The following is a 27,121-nucleotide window of genomic DNA, read 5'->3' as shown; positions in this document are numbered from 1 at the left end:
GCAAGGGTCTTTCCTCTTGCATTGATGTGGGTGAGTTTTTGTGTTGGATTCCTGTGAGTGGCCAGGTTGTTATGAACATCTCCAACTTCTCCTCTTGCCAAGGATGTGGGATGTGATGGCCTAGCAGTGACATGGTGTCCAGGGCTTTGGGTTTTGTCTTGCTGCATGAACTTCTTTCACCCTTTGGCTGTTTAGACAAAGGGATTTCATTGAAATGACGTTGTCTGCCTTCACTTTTCTGCTGTGCCTCGCACAACGAGGTGTTGATCTCGACCAGGTGCTGTTGCATAACAAGACTTGTGCAGGGTACTAAACTGGCTACAACATCATCTCATTCTACTGAATGTTTGGAGGTAAAGCCAGTATAACCGCGTGGACAGGATCTGTTTTTCTTCCCATCTCTTTCTTCATCCCTTCTGCAAACTCTCTGCCTTCTTTTCCCTGAGCTGAAACAATGATATTGCTCTGAATGCAAACCTCGGGATGACAAATTCGTGGTCAGGGGACGATACGCCCAGTTTGTGGCCTGGGTTTTGCTAGGCTGCTGTTGAAATGCTGGAAACAGTTTAAAAACATTCACGACACGTTTGAAAGATCAGTATACCTCTGATTATTGAGATGCAGATTCTTTATTTTTTTCCTCACGGAAAAAAAGCCTAGGTTTTTGGAGGGTATAATTTTAAAATAATTTTTATAAGAATCCTCCTGAAAATACATTACTTATTTTCCAGAGTTTTTTTTTTTTCTGTTGATTTTTTTTCAGCAACTTTAACACATACATTTTGGATTTGTGGTTTTAGCTTATAGTACTTCCAAAAGAACCTATTACTTATTTTAAACTGTTTTTTATGCCTTTATTCTTTCGAGACTGATTCATTTCAGATAGCAGCTTTCTATTTATACAAAACATAGTACACAGTAAATGGCATAACGGTCTAGTGATATTTATTGCCAAGTCTTGGATTCAAATCCCATTACAAGGTTCTACTACAAGGCAGACCTAGGCCCTTTACAGTTAATAAATCAGGAAAAGTGGATTTGCGGCCATTATTCAGTGGAGTCCCTGAGGTGGAACTTGCCACATTTATTTCCGCTTTTACGTTTTATAGGCTTGGGTAGTTGCAGTGCACTCTCGGGAAGGTAACTTGCACACTGTGAGGAAACATTCGGTATTTGTAGTAAACGGGACTAAGGAGTTACTGGAATATTTTCATCATTCTTTTCCTTTTGGACGTCCTGAGCTTAGCAGCAATCCTCTTCCCTGGTGAGGACGGACTTCAGAATGACATAACAGCCCATCAATAGCCTTCATTTCCACGCGCGGTTCAAGGACGGGCATTCCCCATGGGAAACAGCCCTGGGATGGTGCGGTATGGCTGCGGTGGGGGCCCCTGCGGTGGTGGGGTTAGATGTCCCCGTAACAAGGGACAACGAATGCACATTTGCAGGTTCAAGTCTTTAGATACAGTCTTCAGTTTTAAAAATCCTTGTCTACATAATACTGCCTTGTTTCCTTGTGCTGGGACATTAAAATGTGCTCACTTCTCCCAAAGATGGAATGAAACATTTGAAATGCAAAGTAAATCGGAACTATCTGCTTTGAACTTTCATCAGTAGGAGTGTGTGGAAATATTTTCTTTCCCAGTTCCTCATTAAGAATGTCAACAACATTATTAAATAAAGAACTACTTGGGCTGAGACTTACTCCTTGATTTTTTTATTGCTGTTTATGTGACTTACTACCTTATAGCCGTATTCAATGAGAAAAATCCTTCAAAGGTCTCCTATGATAATGTTTATGCTATATTAAAATAAGAAACTTGATCAGGCAGGAATAAGGACACTGCTTAGACATACGAATAATATTAAAGGTAATATGGTTTCTTCTCTCAGGATTGTTTTGATGCCTTCAGTTTATTTGATCTTGGTAAGCTACATCAGGAATGGTGTTGTGAGGTCTTTGATAATAAACCAAGCATGTTTGGGGTGAAGGAGGGACTGGGACTGCTTCCCATGCTGTCCCTGCTGCGGCTTTGCTGTGCAGGGCTGGAACATGCTCAGCTCAGCTGAATAGCGGAGTTGGCTGTACGCTTCATGGTGAGTTTATGGATAGTGCTAAAAGAAGGCACTGGAGTAGGTTGTCCGGAGAAGTGGTGAAGTCTCTATCCTTGAAGATATTCAAAAGTCATCTGGACACAATCCTGGGCAAAGTGCTCCAGGTGACCCTGCTAGAGCCATAGGTTTGGAATAGATGATCTCCAGAGATCCCTTCCAACCTCAACCATTCTGCAGCCCTGTGAGACATACTTTGACTGCTGCTCTCCTCCTTCTGGTTTTAACAGGAGCTTTGCCAAGGATGTCCATGTGAGCTGGAACCTGACCCTTCACATAGGTGTTCAACATCCTCCCTGGCTCATTGCTTGACTCCTTGCAAGTATGAGGCCGGGAAGTGCCACTTGGGGCCAATCATTTGCCTGGCTGATGTTAGCTCATCAGCCAATGGGACCCATACAGTGTCTTGGAGCATTGACATGGACCTCCTCAAACCAGCAAGGTACCAAGGACACTTGACGGAAGATCCCTGACAGCCCATCCAGAGCTGAATTTCCAGAGTGAGATCCTGAGTGTTCACGTGTGGTGTCTGAGTTGTGGTTTGCCACCAGGCCATGGCACTTGCCAGCCTGGCCCCAGTGGCAGGAAGAAGCACAACGAGCTAGTGAAGGTTTCTTGTCTTCTGCACTGCAGTGTCGCTCAGTGGCCATAATTGCAATTATTTCCGTTTGTCATTCATGTCAGCAGCAGTGGCAGTAGGAGTTGTATGTGCTCTTACTCCTGGAAACTGCAAGTTGAATCCTCTCCGTCCTGCAGATCATTATAAAACAAATTAGGTCTTAAAACTTTGCTACAATTCTTTATCTTTGTGGTCAAAAGTTTATTTACCTACCGTTCCTATTTTTAAAAAGCTTTTCAGTCAGAGGTACTGAATGAAGAATGAACAAAACCAGACATTTTCCAAATACCACTTCTGGTTTGGATGCCTCCATTTTTAGTGGTGCAGTATGAAACAGCTTATATAGGCTGGACTTCTCAGGAGGTGATGTGCATCAGTGTCTTAAAACAATCTTTTAAAACTTTTATTCTGGCAGCCGGATTTGGCCCCAACTCACTAGTCACTTATGAAAAAGTAGCATGTGAAACGTCATTTAGCCAAAGAGAGCGTTTTTCTTTCTGTGGACGCTTATTTGAGCAATCATAGATGGAGGCTTGACAGAACTACTCCTTTCTGGAGACATATGGACTTAAACACTGCTTTTGGATCACGTATCTCAAAAAGTATCACAGGTCTCTGTTTCCCGGTACCACGGCAAGGCTGAGTTTTGTTCTCAGAGTACATTTAATTAGCGCTTGTCAGGCAGCACAGTAAATTAAATTTCTTACTTGTTATTTTTTAATTGCTTTCAGGTTTGTATATTTAGACACACGTGCAAACACATGCATATATGTTTGTATGCATGTGTGTGCTTGCATTAAAAAACCCACCACCGTTGGAAAATCAAAAAGCTCTAGCAGGACGGCGCAGTGCCTGTACGGTTGGTGCGCCGGGAAGCAGAAGCGCCGTGAGAGCGGAGTCTGCTGCTCGCAGGACTGATTATTTAAGACAACTGTTGTTCCTGGGTGGAATCGTGTATGCGCTGTGCAAATTACATTACTAATTTACTAGCTGGCCAAATGTTGCTCCTTTGTAACATGCCACGTTCCCTGCCGCTCCCGACAAGCCGGTCTGCGGCATCCGGCCTCGGTGAGGCACGTCGCAGCTGATTTCAAGAGCGATGCCAAAAGTCTCACTTTTCTACTTCAAATAAATTACTCTGACACTTCACAGCCATGGCTTTATATTTTTACTTAAATGTGTGTTTTGTGGGTGAGAGCGCGGCGTGGTTTGAACAGTTGTCAGAAGTTTTATTTTTGGAAAAAGACAGATAGTATTTTGTGAGATAATTAAGAGTTTGCGAAGTTTCCTAGAGAAATGAAAAAGGCCCAAACCATCATCTTCTGCTCCTATATACATTTTACACTCAATTCCTCATTTGTCACCTCCTCCTCCACTAGTTTATAAATCTGTTAATTAATGGTGTTTATTCTCCTCTCAGCCTGGTCTGAGAAATGGTTTTATGATTATATTATTAGGAAGTGATGATAACGTATGTGGGAAAAGGTATTTTTTGTATGTGGGCTTTCCAATTGCTATGGAAACAAGCAAATATTTGCAGATCTCAAATACTGATTAATACCTACTGGTTATTTTGGCTTTATCAAGTTACTGTCTGGATGTAAAGAATTTCCTGCAAGTGGGTCTCTGTTATAATTTGTTTAGATTTGTAATACTTTGATCAGAAATGATGCTTGTAATTTAGGGCTCCATCACGTTATTGCAGTTTCTGAACCAGCCATTTTACCAGCATGTGACTGAAACACAAGCACTGTGCATTTTTTTAAACCCTTTGCTTCACATTCCACAGAAAACAGTTTTATTACGAAAATATTTTTCCCCAAAGGGAGGAATGCAGATATATGCACTGACTAATAATGTGTCATTAAAGCAGTATTGACAAGGCTGCAACTGCCAGGAGAACCGTCTCAAAAGGTAAACTTAAGTAGAGCAGTAAAAGGGTATTTTGCCAGCAATGCAAATCGTGACCGTCACCATGCCAAGCCATGCCACGCTCTCTTCTTCCATGGAAATGGAGCTCTGGGCTACAGCTGGATACGGCGGAGTCACGTGCCCTGGGCTCCATCCTCACCATCCTCTCTCGACAGGACAACTCCACCCTGTGTGGAGGAGCCAGGCGTTGTCCCCCAAAATGCCCAGCACAATGAGCACCCTGAACCAGAACCCGGGGTTTGTAAATAATAGTAGTAATTAATGTCAAGCCTGGACCGATGCCTTCCGAACACATGCCATTGACTAACGAAAGAGGGAGACGGGACAGAAGGGCCATGTTTATCTTGTCCGAGTAAAATTAATCATAGAGATATTACAGAACCTGTCAGAAGAGGAAACTTTCTTTTGAATGAACTGTTGGACTTCTCTATTGGAAGAAAAACTTAGTGATGAAGCTTCCTGTTGAGCTATGGGACTGTGACTTATAAAATCACCACAGAATTCTCCAGAATAGCTAGAACCCATTAAAAAAATATCAGTAAAGTCTTTACTCTCTACACATTTCAGTCTTCCTGGAGAATCCTAAATTCTGATCTGTTTCCTTCTGCAGTCTTCTCTAAAAGAAAAAGAAGATAAAGAGATGCATTTGTTATTGGATTAGAATGATTCAAATTCTCAGGGTGCTTTTGAAAGTGACACCTTAGGTAATGTAGGTATTACGAATATTCAAATAGATGAAAAAATACAGTGCTGAGTGGCCTTCTTAATGAGGAATTAACTTGGTCAATATAAAATTGCAAATCTACTTCAGGTCCTTTCTAGCATGTGGTAGCTCCCCATTGACTCATATCTTGGTGCAGTCATTTTCTTTGTTTCTGTACAAATTCATTGCTGGTCAAAAGAGCGAAACTTTGCCTTGCTCTGTTTATGCAAAGACAGGATATGAGAGACCTACACAAGCAACACAGCCATCTCACCACCACTTCAGCCCAGTTACTTGGAGATGTCCTTTAATTCAAGGCTGCCAACCTACCTCCTTTTGATCTCCATACCCAAATATCTACATGGCACCAAGCCATGAGAAACAGACTATGCTCCTCTGAGATGCAAAGAGCCAAGGGGCTCCCAGTGTGGACATCCATGGGCACCCACCAGCGTCTACTGGTCCTCACTGGCTCGCTTCCTCCCATAGCTGGAAATTAAGATTATTCAGCAGCTTCTGTGCAACAACTGCTGCGGTATAACTTGGGGATGAAAGCATCTTTCAAATTGCTTGCAATGCACCCATGGTCAGGTGCCAGAGGTTGGTCACCTAAGCACTATTTCTTAGAGGCAATTCCAACCTTTCTGTTTTGGCTCTGGAGCTGGGAGGAGTCGGGCTGTGGCGGAGGGCAGCCAGGCAGAACAAAACGCGAAAGGTAGTGAGTGAAGCCACGGTGCTCTGCAGGGCCTTGGGGCATCCCTCTGAACATCTGCAGTCACCTCGGGCAAAATCCTCTCCCCACTCAAGTAAATGGAAAATTTGCCATTGACCTAAAAATGGCCAGAATTTCACCTGGGCGTTTCATGGCTCTCCGGTGTGGTGTCTCAGAGATGTGTGTGCTGCCTCAAAACAAGGTTTGGTCCCACCTGGGCTCCCAGTGGGGTGGCCCGTGTCCCCAGTGGAGCTCTGCAGAGACTACGAGGGCTGCGAGGTGCAAGCACGATCACAAAGAGGGCAGAAACGCTGGAGGGAACGAGGGCCACAGGTCTCCAGTTTTCCCTGCTCTGTTGTTTGATGGTGAAATTTTTCCTCCAGGGAAAACTTTATTTTTAATCCAGTTGGGTTTCACAAGTGAATGCTTTAATGGTTGTGCCCAAGGTCCTTAGTCAGTCTTAATCTGTGTTACAAAATCAGCAAATGTGGCAGTTCACCAGAGGAGACCCATAGTCGAAATTACAGGGATGCAGTACTCGGAACCGAGCCGGGCCGGGCCGGGTCTGTGGGTAGCCTGCTAAGTGCTGTCATACTGCGCGCACCGCTGCGGGGACGGCAGTCCAGCGACTCGGGTGTTATTCAGCAAGGTCGGGTGTGCAGAGAGCACACGTGAGCTGATGGGTTTGATTTCTTTTTAAATCCTCACTCCTCTCACTTTCCAGAATTTGTGAACAGCTAACGTATTCATCGAGGTGGTGGTCCAAGAGCGATACTTGAAAAGGTTTTAGGCTTATCTCGCTTGATTTTTCTTTTGCTGTGAAATATAACGATGCTTTGCCTCTTCATCTCTTTCTGTGGAACTTCAACTGTTTTGGAAGCAATAAATCTGGTCTTGAAATAGCATTGTGAACAGGCAGATACTCTTCTCTCTTTGCAGAAGAGAAAACAACAAAGAAACAAAGAAAGATTAAAGCCTAAGCCATGTTTTTGCTACACAGGATTTTGGTTATTTCTGCAATTGAATTGCAGGTTCAGAAACAAAAGTACATGCTTGAATGTATAAATCATGCTTGTAACTATAGAATACAGAATGAGTTATTTTAATTATATAGATATTTATTACATAAATAATACTGTAATAATATATATGATGATTTATCCTTTCATCCTGACAAATTATTCCTAAATGACTTGCCTGAAGACACTCACGAAGTCCATCTGCCAGGCAAGAGCAGAGCCCAAGTCTCCTGAGTCCCAGTCCCGTGGATTAACTGCAAGACGATCTTCTTCCAGCCAATGGCATCATCAATCATCATTTAAGTCAGCTTGATGGTTGGCTTTCTAGGGCCATCCCTGGTGATTTATTCCCACTCTTTTCTCTTTGAAAGCTTGCAGTCTGCAAGGTACCAGACATTCGTAGATAGAGGCTGATTGCCCACCCATACTTTCCATGATGCTCATTGCACAACCAAAGCCCAGCTGGCTCCTAGGAGAGCAGCAGTATTTGAAAATATCCATGTTTCTTTTACTATTCTCAGCCCCCTGGCTTCCTCCTCCCACTCTTCTGTATCAGTCTCTCATTCCTTGTTAAATATATACTTCTCATGTGCTACCCTCTGCTACACCAGCTCTCCTAATTCATCTCTTTCTCCAATTTTCTATGTCTAGTTTCTTGTTCTTTCTACTCTGGATGGCTTTTTATGTGGTTATTTTATTTATCTGTGCACTTGAGTTTTCTTTTATTTATTAGGCCTCTGTTAAAAATCACTCGTGTTAATTTTTACCACATTAGAGCTTTTAAAATATGACATTTCTTGCTTGCCCGTTTTAAAAGTGATGCAAAGCTGAAGGCTAAACATGAATGGTAGGATTTTCTCAGCATTGATCTAATTCTGATAGAAACCAATGAACCTGGGCTAGGCTGGAGCTGAGCAACACTGAGAAAGTGTGTCTCTGTCAACTGCAGCAATGCCACAACTTTTGCTTAGCGTATTATTAAAAGTTCCAGCTCCTGAAGACAGTGGATTATAAAAGCATAACAGGCTTTGGCAATAGCAAAACAGAACTTCCAAATATGACTTCAGTATACTTCGGAGAAAGAAAGAAAGAAAATTGAAACAGTACTATATATTCTACCTGGAATCCTGAAAGTGCATGGTGAGAAACTCACATTTTTGACCATACTGAAATATCACCTGAAACATTTGGCTGCAGAGGGCGTGCATATTTCCACTGAGAATTTCTAGGTGTAGGAAAGACTTGGCCAGGGCCCTTTTTCCTACAGTATCTGCTCCTCTTCCCTTTTCCCTCCTTCAGCAAACCTGCAATGTCCCAAACAGGAGATTCCTTTATGCAGGAGGTACCTACCTTGCAGCTTTCCTTTTTTGAGGCTTTGCATGGAAAATAGCATACGCTAGTTGCAGAGAGGAACCAGCAGGTTTAGTCCAGGGGCATTGAACAGGGGTACTAACGTGCGCCACGCAAAGCTCACGTGTTCCTGAATCCAGGCCCAGGCTCTCAGCTGATGGTGGGATAAGCCCTGATGAGGAAGGAAGCCTTTCCCCAAATTAATCCACTGTTCAGTTTTCACCATTATTATTTTGAGTGCCAAATGCAGCCTATAGGAGGACCAGTTATACCTTCTGCTTTCCTGTTTGCCTCTTTGCAATGGGAATCTGTGCACATGCATGACAATATTGGTAATAGCATCAGCTTGGTATTTTACTTAGCAATGGTCTGGTTCCCTTAATGAAGCAGTCTCCAGCTTCTTCATTTCCTCTTCTTAGTAACCAGATTATTGACTTGTAATTTGTCACAATGATATAGCTTGGTTACTAAATGGAAAATGTTTAAATCAAGCAGCAATTAATGCATTGTAAAGCACTTCAGGTAATTGTGTAATAAGCAGCACATTACCTAGAGTAGTAACACATTTTACAGTTAAACCAGCAGGAAAAATAATGTTTTTTTGCCAGGTTATTTTAGGGTGTGAAGCATGCTGTTGTGGTAAGGCAGTGTGAATCCATATTATGCAGAAATCAATGGATACCCATCTTTTCAGACTACAGTAGGAGCTCTGTGACAAGGGCACAGCATTTTTCCTAATCAAGCAGGTTATGTGAAAGCTAAGAGTCAAGCTGAGCTTGCTATATCCAGCTGTACTTTGTTTGCTACTTAATGGAGCAGGTCATAGTTATAACACCCCAAAGAAATCAACTAGTCTCAGCCTGAAGAGCACAGAGAAAGTGTTGGAACTCCAGCAGTTTTGCATTAAATCACTTCTATAGGTCATCTGCCGAGAGAGGATGCAGGGAAATAATACACCGGTATCATTCTTCTGCTGGCGCTTAGGACTCTTCCCCGGGGGACAGAGAGTCTGTTTTTAGGTTGGGGAAAGCCATGTGGCTAAAGAAACCGTTATTTATGTATTATACAGATCTTGGCAAACCATCAGTCCCTGGGTTTGCAACTCGCCCTTTTCCAGGGAGAAGGAGGAAGAATTTGTAAGTAGGTTGACCTAAGTGAAGGTTATGAGCTGCTCTACTGCTGGAGCACCTGGGGCCCTGGGGCTGGTGGGGCCCCACGACACCATGTGCCTGGGAACAGGGATGAGCTTACAGTTTCAGTGCAGTGTCATCCCGTACAAATCGCAGCTCTTGCAGGAGCAGGCCATGGCTGGCTGTAAAATGTCTGCAACAAGGTCCTCGAAGCTTCGCTGCCATCTGCACGCTCCACAGAATGCTTACATTCTTCCTGGCTGCCAACTGCTTCTTCAGAATTAAGATAGAGCTAGTTTCACCTGTCTTTTAGTATCAGCAAAGACAGATGCTGCTGTAAAGCGCGACAAGAGTTGGTTTTGTTTGCTGGATCTTAAACGTAGTTCAGTGCAGCATGATCCACTGTCGTGAATTGCCAGCAGGACCGTATTCCCAAAGGAATTCCCAGTACCTTTCAAACACATACTTCCACCTAAATACCCTCAGAATCCAGTTTTGTCAGTATTTCTCTATGGAAGCTGCTAGTAGCTGCAACACTATGTTCAATGATATCACTTAAAGGTGACAAAACTGATGCAATAAATGCGTTCATCCAATGCTTTGGAAATATGTATGGCACGAGGCACTGATGTCACCACCATCACTACCAGCAACTACCTATTGCTGGCATCTGTTGTTCCCTGCAGGAGGGTTTGAGAGAACTGGAAGGAAGTCAAATGGGAGTTTTGGTGACCTGTGGACCAAACAGGTTCCCCACAGAGACTGAGCACCTGCATACTGCCCAGGTGGGCCCAGGGTGCCACGTGCCGCCACGCACTGCTCGCTGAGCCCCAAGCAGGTTTTGAGTGGTGTATTTGGAGTTGCAGTCACCAGGATGGCCCTTCCTCGAGCTTGTCTCTGTGCTACGCCATGCACTTTAGAATGCCTTAGAATGACTGTGATTCAAACTCTGCTCTTTGGTGTTAACTGGAACCAGTCCAGGGAACCACCCAAAACACTAACCTGCTGATCATCCTGCTTCTGAATCTCTAGCATGCTCCCTGGCACTGTTTTGGCCCTGAGATGTTGCCTCTTCACAGTTCATCCCAGTAGCCATGAGAGGCATGGACAGGATTGCACCTCTCCACGGGATACTGTGCTGGTGAGCTGCCCTGGGGTGCTCACATCATTTTTGACCCTTTGAGCTGAAGAAAAGCATGCACTAAATAAGAAGTATGCCTTGGGGCCGAAGATCCTGCTCCGCTCTGTCCTTCGCGTGGCCTGGGCAGAGCCCCTCTTCATCATGCTTCCCCCAAGGCAGGAGCTTTCAGTGGCACCCTGAGCACCGTGGCTACCACCGTGGCTACACGCTCCCGGCAGCCTGTGCTTCCCACCTCCCATCACCCACAGCACGAGGCTCGGGTGTGCACAGCAGCGTGCCGCGCTGCCGTTCCCAGAGCTCTCCTGGATGGATGCACCTGAACGCCTGTCCCACCTGGGCGCAGAAGGTGGTGGACAGAGAGAGGCCTGAAGTCTTTCCCAGTAGTAAATTTCCTTGTGGATGCCTAAGGCAAACACAGATCATTGGACTTTCAAGGAACATTTTTTTTTAATTAGATTTTAAATAAATACTCCTGGGATGTATCATATTTTTGGTCTTCCCGAAGAGTCTCCCCAGTCCTGGGTCTTTAAGAGGAAAGAATAGCATGTACATCATGTCCATTCCTTTTCATGGTGCTCCCTGGGAGCTGCTCACCAAAGAAAGTGCTAACCATCACGTTTTCACCTTTAACTTTGAAACATGCTGATCACATTTTCTCCTTCAGCCTTTTTCTCTCAGCTGCTCGTGTAGTTTATTCAATTCATGGCAGTGTACAATAAAAATCAATAAAAAGCATTTATTATAAAGTACCAGAGATTAAAATAACTGACTTGGCTATGCTATTAAAACATGGGTAGCTCGGAGTAAGGCTGTACGCTTCACACAAAATGTGATTTATGCTTTGCAGAGGGGGAAAAAATCCAGTAAGCAGAAAAGGAAGTTTTATTGTCTTGCCAATGAATCACTGCCTCGCTTTAAAAAAAGTTAATAAACATAAAATTATTATTTAATAAAATTAATTTGTCTATTATTGTAAATATAGCTACTGTAAATAATGAATCTTTTCCCCTGATAGCAATAATACCTTCAAAACTTTCATCATGTCAGCCAAGCAGCTGCCTCAGTTTCCAAGATTCACATAAAATTAATTTCCATTTGCTAGTCAGCTTTGCGCGTTCACAAATTTCCAAGTGCATCAAAAGCTTTTGTTTGCAAGCTGGAGTGACACTGGGGCTGCGTGTGCAGCACCGGGGGACCCCATGCCACAAATACCATCTGGTGCAAGGAGCAATTAATCTTTGTCTTGTTTACACAGCCAGGACCCCAGCTCCACTGGGTTCTTTCTTCCCAGAAAATCTACCTTGTTAGCATCGCAGGGAGGGGCGAGCTCCGCTTACTCCTTCCTCTCGGTGCACATGGCGGCACTGTGCATTTTATGTGCACTTTTTACATCGTGAGCCCAGGATTTCAGCCCTGCTAGCATATATAAAGCACCTGATACATATAAATAACTTCATTTTGTTGAACAAGACTAGTCTGCACTGCTTTCTGTTTTTTCTCTGTCACGAATGAGGACATTTCAGGGGGCGTTGCAAGCTGCAGACAGGTAGTGCTGTGCAACACTGGTTTTTTATATGAAGCATGCACCCATATTTTACGGAATACAGCCCTGTTTCCAGCAAAGGTGTGCAAAGTTCCGCCAAGTCAGGCGTATTTCCCCGTGTGCACGCATGTAAAAAGGTCTGCTCTTCAAGACGTCTCCACCACCAGCGGAAGCTGGAGCTTCCAGGAGGACCCTCTCGCCTGGCTTCCCTGTAGGAATCATCCTGTGAGCAGGGATGATCAGGAATCAGGGCAGCTCCGCAGCCGCCACGCAGCCCGGCTGATTTACACCTGGCTAATGCGCAAGTGAAGCTGCAGCCCTGCGACTCCTGTTGCTCGCAGATTAGTAGACAGTCGAATTACAAACCCGGCAGCCTGCAGCACAGCTGTCTTCTGCGCATGCTGCTGTATTAAGCTGCGAAGTCGTGAGAAGCTGAGGTCCTAGCGAAAGCAGCAAGGAGACTCAGCTGCATTAGCTGCTTGACAGCAGATTTCACAGGCATGTTCAAAGTTTGCTCAGCGTAGGGAAGGGAAGAGGAGAAAAAGCTACAGTAGTTTGTTGCAACAGGCAAACTGAAATTCATTTAATTTGTTACTTGCTGTTTTGTCCTATAAACTCAAATACTTATTAACACTGTAAATATGCCTTTTTACTGGCTCGCTGACAGCTCACATGCTTTCTGTGCTGTCTCCTTAAACATTTATGAGCATTCATGAATATGCAAATTCATAGTCTAATGTCTGCAAAATGGTTGCAAGTACAAATGCTGTGTTAATATTTCATACAATGATGGGAGCAAATCAACAATCATAAATTTTGAACAAATATGTTGCTTCATTAATAACTAATGAGGCAGTGCATGGAGCTCTAGATTTGGCATTTAAGAGTAAAAGTGGTGTTTAAAAAGAGCTTATCAGGCACTACACTCATGTGAAAAAGGGTTAGCAGCTTCTGTGGCTTAGAGAGAGGTTCCAGGGTGATAAATACTGGAGGTGCAATAACCAAAAGCAACTAAACAGCATTACAAATACACCTCCAAGAGCTGCTTTTCTTTCCCATGTCTTTGGGGCTTCTGGAAGACCAAGAAAATCATCTCACCTTGAAGCCTGAGCGCTCTGCATGTCTTCATAAAGTATGGTTTATGTACTGGGGATTTTTTTAAAGACCTCCACCTTGAATTTCCAGAGAAACCTTTGGTGGAGGACCTCATTTTCCAAATTATGCTGTTGTGATGCTGGCATCCTGCATTTTGCTGGTGTTTCCTGAGGAAGTCGTGTATGCCGTTTTGGCTAACCTGCAGAGCACATCTTACTGACATCCACTGTGGATCATATGTCACCAGCCCCAAGTCCTACAGGACCACCAAAGGAGCTATTGTTCTTCATGTGAGGCTGAGCAGCTCCCATGTGCAAAATGGAGGCTAGGTCCTGCTCCTTCCCAGTTTTGGATGGGTTTGGGAAGTCCTGAGTGTGGTCTGCATGGCTTGTTAAGGCAGGGAGGAGGCAGTGAAGAACAAACACATGCGGTAGCAGTGGCATGACAGGTCACAGCGCCGCTGGGAGGTTCCCAACAGCTTTATCCATGAGCTGCTTCTGCAGTGGGCAGTGCTGGTTGTTCACCCCTGCATGTGAAGGGAGCACAGATACATGTTGGACCAGACAAGGTCTTCTGCACACAGGGGGAGAGCTGACTTGTAAAACACACTGAATCCACGCTCCTGTTGTGAGCAAGACACAAACATTGCCAAAAAGGAGACAACGGCTGTATACAGCTTGCTCTTGTGGCTACCTTGTCTTACTTGATGAGAAATAGAGACAGTGCCTCAAAGGAAGATCAGTCAGTCAGAGTGCAAAGGCTTAAGTGAGGTGGCAGGCTCTCGTTGCCATTATTCATCATCTGGACAACGTTTTATTTTCTGCTTTGATTCAAGACCCGGCCAGAGCCCCTTGTGCACCAGGAAAGTCCTGGGAATGCCCTCGGGGCAGAGTGGCTGCAACACCTGCCGCGCGTTCCCCAGGCTTGGAAACTGTCACACGCTACGGCAGTGACTAGAAAAGCTGGACTTGCCGCAGCAGTCCAGTGGTTTTCCTGGATGAGGGGGCCTCAGAGACGGCCGCTGCAGCAGGCCCAGAGAGCCACCATCCATGTCCCTCCTCTGGAACATGAACCTCCATCATCATGATCACGATAGGCATCATAGCACCTAATAGCACTGCAGTACATGTAACACTGACTTAAGTGCATTACCATCCACAGTGGAAGGGGAGGAAATCACTCAGAATGCCTCCCAAGTCACCCGGTGCTTGAATATCTTATTCCAGCATAATTTGCTTTATATGGAGTTACTATGATTGTGATTTAATTAAAGTCTTTCTTCAGTGTTTTCCTACAAAGAACCTACTCTGTTCCTTCAATTAGGTAGAGGAGAAATAGTAGCAAAATGACATTTTTGAATTTACTGGTATCATTGTTTTTTTCTATCTTCTTTGATAAAATATGGATCCCCATGTTTCTTCCAAGCTACTCACTGTTTACTGAAAGTTCTTCTTAATCTAACCTGATGAGCGCAGGCAAGAAATGCCAGCTTTTGCAGAGTTACTGCGGGAGCAGGAGAGCATACCTGTTATTCTTCTGTTTATTTTTCCTCTCTTTCCTCGTTGGAGTTCTGTTGCGAAGTTGGGATGGCCAGGACAGATGGGCCAGACGCATTCCTCCACCACCAAGACCGCGGCCTGCGAGCGGCGCAGGCGTTGTTTGCAGATGCAAACTTGCCTCCTGAAGCAGCCACCTCGTTTCTTTTCATGTCCATGTCCTTTCTCCAAAAGATTGTGTAAACTATTTGACAGCAAAGCAAGACATGGCAGTAAATGTCAAGAGAAATGGATGGGGGTCAGGAAGATCACTTTTTTTTTGAACCTGCTGATTTGTTTTAGGTTGACCAAAGCACAAACAGCTCCGTCGTTTATCTTGGGGAGGGGAGGGCCACAGAGCCCAACAGCAAGAACTTGTTAAAAGTCTCCAGATCCTGTCAAAATGCCTCCGTTTTATGGCTTTCAGTTGAAGGTTGAAGTTTTTGATGAGGTGCATGAACAGTGACCTCATAAATTGCTCTATAAAGTGTAAACATGATTTCTAAAAATTCTTTTTGAAATCCAACTTTAATAATAAGCCAGACTTGTTAGAACTGCCTTAAATATTTATGTGCATGGCATGCTCTCTGCACAGCTTGTAATTATAGAATATTATTTCTCTTTTTGTACATTTTTAGGCTGTGCTGCCACTAGCTTTTGACACTTTAATTTAAGCATAGTTAAAAAAAAAAGGATAATTTCTTTTTTCCACCTTAGTATAAAGATAAACCAGTGAAATCATTCCTGCATTTGCTGGTACAATTTCAGTTTTTAGCTATGTTGATAATTTACTTTTGATGCTAATTAATTACAAGTAATCATAAAAACAAATTAAAAGCACTATACTTGCAGCAGGTTCTTTTATGCTTATGAAATAATGCATCTTTATGCATCTGTTTACTTGCTATGTAAAAAAATGTAATCTATATTCATAGGAAAACAACTTTAGCACTCAACATTGGTGCTGTAAACCATTACCAGGAACACATTTTTAGATATCTTTCTTTTTTCTAGAATGAGGGTAGTCCGGTGTAAAACCTCAAAGTACAAAGTGTGGAAACTTGAGTTGAGAATAAAAACCTATGATTTAGTGATCAATCATATTTATAGAGATGCTTGGGAGTATGAATTTAAAAAGAAGAACGGTTCATTGATGCATAAATATCTGCCAAAAATTACTTAAAATCAATTAACAGTTTAAATATAGTTCATCCTTTTTTTCCTCTCTTCTTTCCCTCTGAGGAAGCAGGAGATTCCATTATCTGCTTAAAATTAACTAGTGTACTTTAATATTCCATGTGAAACTAAGGCCTGCTTTCAGCAGAAGGTGGGACCAGGTGATCTGCAGGGCCCCTTCCCACCTGGGCTTTTCTGCACTTCTCGTCGCTGTGCAGTTTGGAAACTGCTCCAAAAAGGTTTTATGAGGAATAGCCTGATTTTTCCCCTGGGCCTCTGTCCTGAACAGCCACTGAGTCAGCTTTGAGATGGTGCTGTCTGTATTTGTCAGGAAAATACGGACACAACTGTCATCTCTGTGCTGATGGCACTTGGCCCTGTGGCGTCTCCCGATCTTCTCATGCGGTTTTCCATATGTGTTAAATAGTTTACGGGAGAAGATATCCCACAAGTTGTAGTCTGAGGCAACAGTGCAGCTGGTCATTCCGACCCTCTGGGATCATACGGAGAGGAAGGATCAGAGCCAGTTCAGAAAACTTCCTCTCGCTCTTGCCAAGTCTCAGAGCTGAGTCACCAGCAACTCATTATCAAGACTTTGTGTATTGACCTAATTTCTGGAAGAGGGCCTTGAATTCCTTGGCAACTTCCAATATTAAGAAACAGAAGCTTTTATGGGATTAGATGTGAAAATGAATAAAACAATGCCGTACAGTCATCTTTGCAGTACTGAACTCAGTGCTAAATGTGATATTTTTGTTATGCTTATGCTTGTGTTATTTTTTCCAGTTTTCAGCCTGGTGCAAAATTTGATGTTCAAAATTTTGCAATGAAAATCATAGGAAGGTCTGTGAAGGGGGGTTGTACATTATGGCCTTGGTAATACCAGTTGTTCCCAACAAACCCAGCAGGGCTGGGACTGCTTTTCCAGCAGAACAGAAGTGCTGGTTCCACACCGGGGTTGGGTGATGGGCATCACACCTGGGAGATAGCCTAGGGGCTGCAAAGCTAGTAGATACGCAGCTCAGCTATACTATGCAACTGTGAAGATTTAAATTCTCTACGTGGGTAGGAGGTTGTCCACCAGCTTGAACAGCACCCAAGATTTCTCTACTGAGATCTAAAACTCAGCGCAGAAGGATCTGGGGTAAATGCCAAAACATGCACAAAGTATCAGAACTGGGTACCGGGAGAGAACTGCCTAGACTCTTTTGCAGTGATGAACCCTGGTGCTGAACAGCAGAGACCCAGCATTTTGTTTTTAGCTAGCAGCTCTTCCCACACAGGAGGTCAGACCCTTCTCAGCAGCCACCTTGTTGCATGTACACCTAGCTTTATCCGTCTTTCCAGCCATGTCAATCAGACTCTTCTTCATTGCTTGGTGTTTTGGCACTGTCAGCTCCAGCCAGTGTCGGGGTCCTGAGTCACTTGGCATTTTGGAGTGGGAAATGCCTGCAGTTCCCCCTTGAACTGAGTTCACCAAGACCTAGAAAAGGCTTTGAGTTTCTAAACTGTAATTTTACTGGAATGCAAACTAGAACAGGGTGACTTTTGAATAGAGAACATAGATCTTCTGAGTGAGACAGATTAACACAAATCTTATGAAAACTTTTGAAAACAGGCTTCCCTTCAGACACTGTGGGGTCCGTCTGTCCCAGAGCAGCGGACCGTGGAGCTCTTCAGAAGCACCTATGACAACAACCCAAAGAAAACCAAACAAAAAATAAAAGCATATATATATCCCTGTCATACAAGCCTAATTAACCACACCCCACTCATTGCCCATCCTTATTCCTTGTTATCTTTCTGACAGCATTCCCCTCCAGTCCTGGCATTTTATACCTTCCCTCTGTTTCCATAAACACACCGGTCTTCACGTCTTATGTGTTCACCACAATTTTTAGGTCCTTGATCATCAAAGTCAATTTTACAGGTCTGCTCAAAACCTCTTCTGCCAACCTCTTTCACTTTCAATACCCCCATCCACTTACAGCTGCTTTCACAGAGCTTTTGTCCCGTGTCTGATGGTCCGTCACAGAGCCTCAGCATAAAAGGTCCATGACAAAATCTGTGCGTCTACAGTCTTGTATAAAGCAGGGTATCAGCGCCACAGCTCTCTGTTGACTGGAAACAGAGGAGAAAAGTGTGAGAGACATAAACTGAAGATGAATATAAAAGAATGCCATGAGGTGCAACCACCAGGAAACATCAGGGTGAAAAAGGACTTATTCTTTAAGTGTATTTGTAGCAAAAAGGCCAAAAAAAACTTACAGGTCTGCTGCTCAACACAGAGAAAACGGTTGATGTGACACTGAGAAAGCTGATGTGCTTATCACCCTCTTTGCAGCAGTCTTCAGAGAAAAAAGTTTAACTAAAGTAGCAAAATCACTACCAGCGGCAGAAAGTTAGAGCTCCGTGCAGAGACTTATGTGTCCAAAGTGGCTGGAGCTGGTGAACTTCTTCCTCAGGTATTTAGACCTGGCCTCAGCAGTTATGGAGCTATTGGTGGTCACCTTTTTGGATCAGTAGGAGCAGCAAAATGCTGTAACCCTAAGAAAAAGAAAATATTGTGTCTGTCATCGTAGGGGAGATGAAGAGTAGGCCAGTGAGCTTAGCCCCAGCTCTGTGAGGCTGGAGGAAATCAGAGTATGTGGAAGGCAAGGAGGAGCTGATGACATCCAACATGGACTTGCCAAGGGCAAATGATCTCAAATCACCTTGGTTTCCTTCTGCATAGCACGATGGGTCCTGTGGGTAGGGAAGAGGCCATGCATATTCCATACCTTCACACCATGAACGACTACGGTAAAAGTGAGCACAGAACAGTGAAACAGGTTGTCCTGGAGGCCCTGATGTCCCATTGCTGGTGGTCCCTAGAAAAAGCCAACACCCAGCAGGAGTCACACAGGTAGAGCTGATCCTGCCTCCAATCTCGGAGGGTCATCTTAGGCATTTCTGGAGATTTATTTCCTTTGACAACAAACCTTCTGGTTGAGGACAGATTCTCTAGCAGTTGCCTTTACAAAGGGGCTGAACACTTGGGGCTCCCTTTCGTTTTCATGGTGTCTGGTGTTTTTTGGCAAGCTGGAGAACCAAGTGACAGGCAGTAATGATAACACATGTTTCTTTTGTGCAAACTTACTGCTCCTGCTGATAGACACCTGAAGAAACACTTAGGAAAAAATTCTGGTACCACTTCAGCTTAGATGTCCTGAATAAAACACCTTAAACTTACATACAATTTATGCATATTAAACATATGCAGAGGATAATGTATATAACACATGCTGTATCTATAAATATATATTTGCTATATGGTTGTTTGCTTCTGTATATAGTCTTTGCTTTTAATAATCAGCTGCCACATAATAAACATCCAGTGTCTGTCTTAAAAAACTTGGGAAGGTGCATTTATATGCAATGCTTATTGTATGTTAATTATTAGCACCAAGTATGCCAGAGAGGTTTAACTGTGTAATAGATATAGATCTAACTAAGTACCATAGGTGTTAAAACTCAAGCAACACGTTTTTGTTAATCAAATGATACTGAATTAACATACTGTACAATAATTGCCTTGTTAAATTTAAATTAAAACCTTATTTGAGACACATAATCTGGAGTGTGACTCACTGTTCTAACCACATTTAGATTGTTGTCAGTACAATTAGGATTTTGAATTTACAAGTTTTTTTTTTAATTTAATCAATCACTATAGCAACTGCAAAATGAAACAGGAGATGTTCCTTCTTCCAAGTCCAGTTTGCTGTACGTACTTCTTTTGCCAGTGAAAAAGGAAACTTAAGAAGTTTAGGGAAAGCCAGCAATTTCAGGAGCTTATCTAAGCCTCGTTGGCCTGATTTACAGGAAGATGGGTCTGTGAGATGAAAGGACCCGTTAAATCAATTATTCAACCACCAGGAAAAACCCCTCTGTGCCAGGCGGTGAAGCACAGCGACGTTTGGAAATAAGGTGGGCACTTGTCTGCAAAGCCTTCGCCCCCTTCATTAAAGGGAGCACCAGTGACTCTTTAGAAAACTGGGTACTGCTCCTCTGCAGCCCATTTTTCCTTACTCTGGTGTTTGGGGTAACAAGCAATGAAGGCACCGGCGGCTTCCCTTGCCCGTGGCAATCTCAAAACTCCCATCTCCGGAGAGTTTTCCTGAGAAGGAGGGGAAGTTTCTGCCTGTTTATGTTTAGATTTAATTTCATTTGGCCAGGGAGAGGGTAAAGTTTCTCAAGAATTTAATTCACATAAGTGCCTGAGTCCCATCAGCTCTCAGTAAGATTATGTTGCGTGCTCCGTGCCAGATTTTCAGCTCTGTTTTGAAACTTAAGGTACAGTTAAGGTGCAACATTTAAAACCGCATAGGAACAAGGAATGTCACTCAGCTGTGGAGTGGAAAAAATTCTTGTGACCTATCTATTCTTTTTGAGCATGAATGTAAGAGAAAGGGTTAAATATAGCAAAGAAAATGATTTTCTAGAAACAATTTTCTTCTTCAACAACAACAAAATTAATCTAGAGTATTTCTCTCAGCTGGTCAGCAAAAATAACAAACCTTCTTATCTATGCTGTAGTTTCTAGCTAGGGAAAACAGAGGAAGCTTGGAAGCTTTCAGAGGGAGCTGCAAAGTCCATGAGAGATATGTCTGCATCTTTAGATATCCTCATACCTCTGATAATCTGGCATTTAGATAACATTTTTACAAATGTCTATAGTAGTTACTCCTATTTTCAGTACTTCTGCTTTCTCCCTTAGGTCTCTCCCTGGAACATATGTACACTTTCCATTTGGGCTTGATGGAAAAACTATCGTGTGTTGGTGCAGGTGACCTTTCTCCTTGACTTTTTGCCTGGCTGTCTCCACCACGCCGGTTTGCAGCTTGCATTGGAAAAGCTGTGAGAAAGTCCTGCAAAGAGAGGAAAATTCCCTCCGCCTCGCCTCTCCTCGGGTGCTCGAGGGCCGGGAAGCGTCCCACACCCGCACTTGCTCCCCGCTTGATTGTGTTATGTATTTACTCGGTTTGTCCAAGAGTGGAACGTGCCAAAGGGAAAAAAAGCAAGTGGGTTTTTCATCCAAAATAAAAAGTATCTGGGCTGGCTTTGAACCTTAACCAAACATTCAAGCTGCTTTATACAATATACATCTTAGTTTGCTTCTGTGAGCAGAGTTAAGTATTCTAGAATTGCATAAAGTTCATTATTTTATCCAAGTACAGCTTGGAAAAAGCATTTTTTGAGGCTGCAGAGAAAGCGCATTTCATATATAGCTACTCGGGTAGTGATTAACTCTGGTCCTGCTTCCTGCACGCTGCCCAGCACCTCTGCAGCTCGGGCAATTAAGCAGCCCTCGCCCCATCCTGCCCCGCAGAACCGGCACCTGGCACCATTAATAATCCCATTCACCACACGCCTTATTTTTACCCTTATTGGTTTAGAACTTGACCTCAGATTTACAGGTGTAACATAACGAGGCACACATTGCAGCCAGATGTCCTGCAAACAGATACCCCATATATATCTTTGTGCAGGAATAATCCTGAAATGTTCATTATGGGGTGTACTCATGAGATCTGCCGTGTTATTAGAGTACCAGTCTTGCAAGTCAGTTGGAACAGATGGAAAAAAATTGGAAAATGTAGTTAACATTCCTGCTAGTTTCTTAAAAATAATTATCTGGTTAAAAGTGCCAAATGCGATTTTCATTTTTCCTTATTCATCATACTGGTAGAAGTCTAGTTAAATTGGCAGTGGTGCAACTCCACAGAGTTACGACAGGAATCATAAAAGGAGCAGGCCAGGAAGTGGATTTTAACTCCAGAATACAGGATTTTAAGTACCATCCAACCTCATTAATTTACAACTGGGGCTTTGTGCAATAATCATAACATATGAACTGCACTTTAGGCACCTCTCGATCATAAGGAATGTGTTGAAGGTGTTCTGCTGTGCCAGCTAGAGAAACATCCTGCGGGGCCGGTGCAGCCAGACAGGACATCGCCGGACTCGTCTATTAACGCAGCAACTATTTGACTGACCACGGACTCCTTGAAAACTTTATACCTTCTCATGCCCTTGTTGCCACAGGTCTTTAAAAGAGGAGACAGAAGCCCTGGTGAATGCTTGGGCTCTGGGATGCGGGTGAGCTTTGTGTGTGAATGTGATTTGGTCTTATTTTTGGTGAAGCAGCTGCCAAACTGTGATTCAGAACGGCGAGTTATGGAGATTGCCTTTTGTCTTTGACTGCTAGATACATTCAGCCCAGCGAAGATCATTGTCTTTCTCAATAAACACCTGTTTAGAGTTTTTTAAATGTCTGGTTCCCAAGAGTTGTGTTATAATAAGGCACAGGTTTAATTGCATTGAAAGGAAAAAAAAAAGGTATGATTTCTAAAAGGACAGAATACTTATGATATTTATGGACCCATTTAACACACTGCTTTGGTTTAAAGAGGTGGGGATTTACATGTGTTAAGTGCTCCTACAAATCTCCTTTACCCTTTCTTGGAAAAGGGCAACACAATAATAATTGTTAAATTTATGCGTTAAGATGTCTGTACTGTAGAGCTCTGCACATCAGTAAACTAAGCACAATAGACTATCTGCTTCTACTTTTTATCCTTTAACTATCTTCACTAAAATGCCAGATTATCCAGTTATCTGTCTAACAGGGTAAGTGCCGGCATGCACTCAACCGTACGTCTCTGTCTTGGTCTGTTATACCTGGCAAGGGGGCTTTGGCAAAGTTGTTCCTATTTTTTGTTCCTATTGAATAGTATTGTATTCCTATTTTTTAAAGTTAGAAAAAACTTAATTATGCAGCCAACATCTAATGGGCAGATCCTAATGAGTAGTAAGTGTATAAAAGAGGATCCTAAGGCTTCGCGTGAGGAACAGGTTGTATGAAGACCAGTGCAAGCGTACGCTTAAGCAATATGGATGTCATTTATTGTACTGAAGAAGCAGGAGTTTCCTTCTGGGGCCACCACAGGGATAGTCTAGAATTGCAACCAAGTTGCTATGCAAACTGCAAAAACACATCATTTTTTTAAATGTGAGAACATTTGCAATTAAACACACCCTTCCTTAGCAGTTGTCCTGCTACATTTTGATAGACCACAGGAGCAGGAGTTGTTCCCAGGATTTTTTTGGTAGAAATTCTAGCAAGAGCAAGCAGGAACTGGGGTGCTCGGCCTTTCTGGCACCCAGAGTCATACTTTCTCATAAGGTCCCAAAAATGGGTGTGTTCCTGTTTAACGGAAGTTTAAAACAAAAGGTTTGGTTAAAATAAAAGTTTTGGTTAAAGCTGCTCCATCGAGGTGCCTCCACAATGAAGAACCATTTCCTGCTGTCCAGCCACCGTGGTCCTCCAGGGTGTCCCCATTGGCTGCAAGGAGATCCCCAGCTTCTGCCTGGTGGGTTGCTACGAGCAGCACACAGCCCCACTGTAGCACGGGCACGTCCCTCAAGCTGATCTTCTCCTACCCGTGTTAGAAACAGGCTGAACAAAATGTCAGAGATGTTAAAATATGGTGCTAATTGCTGTTTGTTTATTCTCCCCCTTGAAAACCTCCGAACTGACTGAAATGAACCCTAAATGAACTCTTATCACTGATAACACAATCTCTTAATTTAGATGCCTGTAGATGCGCAGACTGGGAAAAGGCGCTTGTGTTTATTTTACCCCACGCTCCATGCACAGCCCTGGAGAAAGAGTGTTTTGAAGGCACTGATAGTCAGCCGGGCTCCTCTGGGAGAATGGTGTCTTTCCAGACGAGGCTTCTTATGCTGATATTTATCACCGCCGGGTTTTTAGAACCCCTGAATATGTTTGCTTTTTCCGTCCTCTGAAGACTTCATAGCTCTTTAGAGCAAGGTTTCTCTGCTGGGTATGTGTTTGGGTGGGATAATTAAATGCACATACTTGTGCGTGTCACTGCCTTGCCGAGAGCCTGTGGCAACTCACTGCAAAAATAATCCTGAAGCTTTCTGGCCTCCCACCTCCGCGTAAGGTTGACTTGGTTGCGATCTAGATGTCCCTTTGGTGACGCAGTAGTGGTTGACCTTACCCATGGGACAAGGAGACGAGCAAGCACCTCCCTGCAGAAGCCTTAGAGCCAAATATTAGGACTATAGAAAAAAAACAAATAAAACCAGCACATGCAAATTGTATAAATAGATGATGCCAAAGCTGAAATTTATCTGGCAAGATCTCCTGCAGCAAGGCACCAGCTGAATGTCCCAGCAGCTCACGCAAAATGAAATGTGCACCTAAGTAGTGACAACCTCATGCTACTTCCAGTCCTTTCCCAGAAAATCCAGAAGCCAAGTCTGAAAACAGACTCCGTAAGTCCTGGTGGGTGATCCCACAAGGGTATTTCTTTGTGTGTATGTGTGTGTGTGTATTTAAATTCACATTATATATTTATAGAAATTTGATCAAATTATCACCAAGTTTGGCAATATTATCGAAGCTGTTACTAATGCCGTGGTGCCACATGTTAGCAAGGCGGTTGAGTTAAGCGTCATGCCTGATGCCTATGGTCTTATTTAGCATCACATCGATTTGGACTCGCAGCGCCAGCAGCACCGTAAGACCCACACAGAGCCTGTTACCCACGAGGACATCCCTCGGCGTCAGCGCGCTGCTTTCCAACTTAGTCAGGATCTTGCGGCTATTACCACCTTTTTTTATGATTCTGCAGGTACTAAAGAGAGCAGGAAACAGAGAGTGGTATATTCTCGCTTTTAATTTAATCTATCAATATTAAGAATCACAGCATGATCCAACTGCCAGCTTCAGGGAGTAGCTTTTGTTGGAGGATACGTACATTTAGTTAAGAGCAATGGAAGGTAGCATTTCGGATTTGAACTCAAATGACTGTAAAATAGCTGGAAGTCAGGATAACCAGCTAAGCTATTACGCGCTCCTTTACTCGGAAGCCCCCGGGTCCTGTCTCAGCCGCAGCGCGCTGCCATGCAGGAGCTCAGCTCCCGGTTCCTCGGCTGCTCTCTGCCGCGTGCCAGCTCTGCCGGCGCGGCGGAAATGGGGAGGACACCCCATTTCTGCTCATCTACGAAAGCGGCTGTTGAAGGTCTCACCCTGTGGCTGTTTCCTCCTTGGGGCTGGACTGCTCCCAGGAGACAGAGGCAGCTCGGGGAAGGCCCGTTACCGACACAAATGTTTAAAGCAACGCGCTGATGAATGTTTAACCGTGTGTCAGCTACTAGGTTAAGTTAATACAATAATAATACACTCGTCCTCCCTTGTCTGTAACCCATCGCAGCCCTTCATAGAAGTGGTATGCTCACTGAAGTGCCCCGAGTCTGACATTTAGCAGCATCTTCCACTCCACAGGGAGGCCAAGGCTTGGTGTGGGTCTGCTTTGGGTTTTTCCCCAACTCAGAATGCCGTTCCTCAGCGCCGAGCCCGTGCGATTATCATGTACCTGCCGGCGAAGACGGCTTGGCGCGCGCTCAGACCGCTCGCTGCAAGGCAAGGGTGGGAAATATCCTTGATGGGGAGACAGGGGCAGAAACGCTCCTGCGGTCCCAGGGCTCCAGGGGCTGTGTCTTGGAGAACAGCACTTTGCTTTGCGAGGGCCTGTGAGAAAACTTAGGAAAACAGGCAACGTTGCCATAGCTCCAGAAAAGAGACGCATTAGTGTCACTGCGTCGTGAGACTTCCTCTTCCATAGTTCGCACGTCTGTTCTGGTGCTCTAAAAAAAATAAGTGAAAGAGGAACAGACACAGAAAAGTCAATGCTAGGATGTGCGGAGTGGGGGGAACCTCCCCTGAGAGAAAGCTAGGTGAGGAAATACGACTCCTTTCTGTAAGTAAAGTGGAGGTAAATACCTCCATATGGAAGGGAAAGTTTGATTAAATTAAGAGAAAATGTTGGCACAAAAATAAATGACTGTGAATGAACTTAGCCTGACAAGTAGTAGAAAATTCTTGACCATTAAACTGGCTGTGTCCATGTAGCAACGTTTTGAAGAGAACAACAGAGGAAAAAGTCTATCTGCTTGCAAGATGATTCTAGATATGCATTATCATTTAATATGGTGGCATTTATGGCACATATGGTGCCGTGATTAAAGGGGACTGGACTTGAGGGCTATGGGAGCATCTTCCCGCTTCACTCATCTCCTTTCTCAAATATTTTTGTAGTGTTTTCTATTCCTGATTCTTGTACTGAAGACCAATCATATTTTTTCTACGCCAAAACTGTGATATGCAAAGAAGAGCTCTTCAGGTGGGATGGAAGAGCCTCGTTAGCAGTATCCCTCTCCTGGCTGGTTGTATTTAACCAAGATCCTGGTACAGTTACGAGCTCCACGTTTGCTTCAATGGAGGAACGCAAGGACAGCGGCACAGGACCAGTGCAAAGACCAGTCCAGCCCAGCATGTTCCCTTCACTGCTGGCCTGGGGAAGCGTATAAGGAGAGCCCTGTATATGGCTTTTGCAATAACGATTTTGTGCACATTAGTTCTGTGGGCCCTTCTCAAGGGGAGGGCTGGCAACCTGCAAGGTGGAAGGAGTCACGCGAAGGGCTGGTGCGGCCCTGGCAGAGCTGCGGCTGCTCCGCGCTCTCCGTTAGCAACCAGATAACTCAGGCTTCAGCAGCGGGAATCAATCACAGCTGTTAACCATCGCCTCTGCTTGCAAAGCTCCCAAGAAAATCCCAGTGTACAAATCCAACTGCAAATCCGCATGATTCACCGGGTGCCGGTGCCAAATGATTCTGTTTTACCATTTATGCACAAAGCATTAGTGTATCGTACACTGGTGATGTTTATCATCTCCTCTTGTACACACAATATTTGCCAGCTGTTTGCCCCAAGAAATACACTAATCAAAGCCACAGCTCTGCAAAGCACTTACGCATGTGCTTAACTCTGAGCATGTGCTTAAGGTCTTTGCTTGCAGGAGATGGGATTAGCCCGTGCCTGCGAGCAAGCTTTGCACTTTGCACAGTTGTGCAGAAAACCAGGTCCTGTTGGCGTGAGGCTGGCTCCATCCACAGCGTTCGCTGCGGCCGCCTCTGCCCTC

The sequence above is a fragment of the Rhea pennata genome, chromosome Z (assembly GCF_028389875.1).
Source record: "Rhea pennata isolate bPtePen1 chromosome Z, bPtePen1.pri, whole genome shotgun sequence".
NCBI lineage: Eukaryota > Metazoa > Chordata > Aves > Rheiformes > Rheidae > Rhea > Rhea pennata.
The sequence above is the reverse complement of the archived record's forward strand: the minus strand, read 5'-3'. Positions refer to the sequence as shown.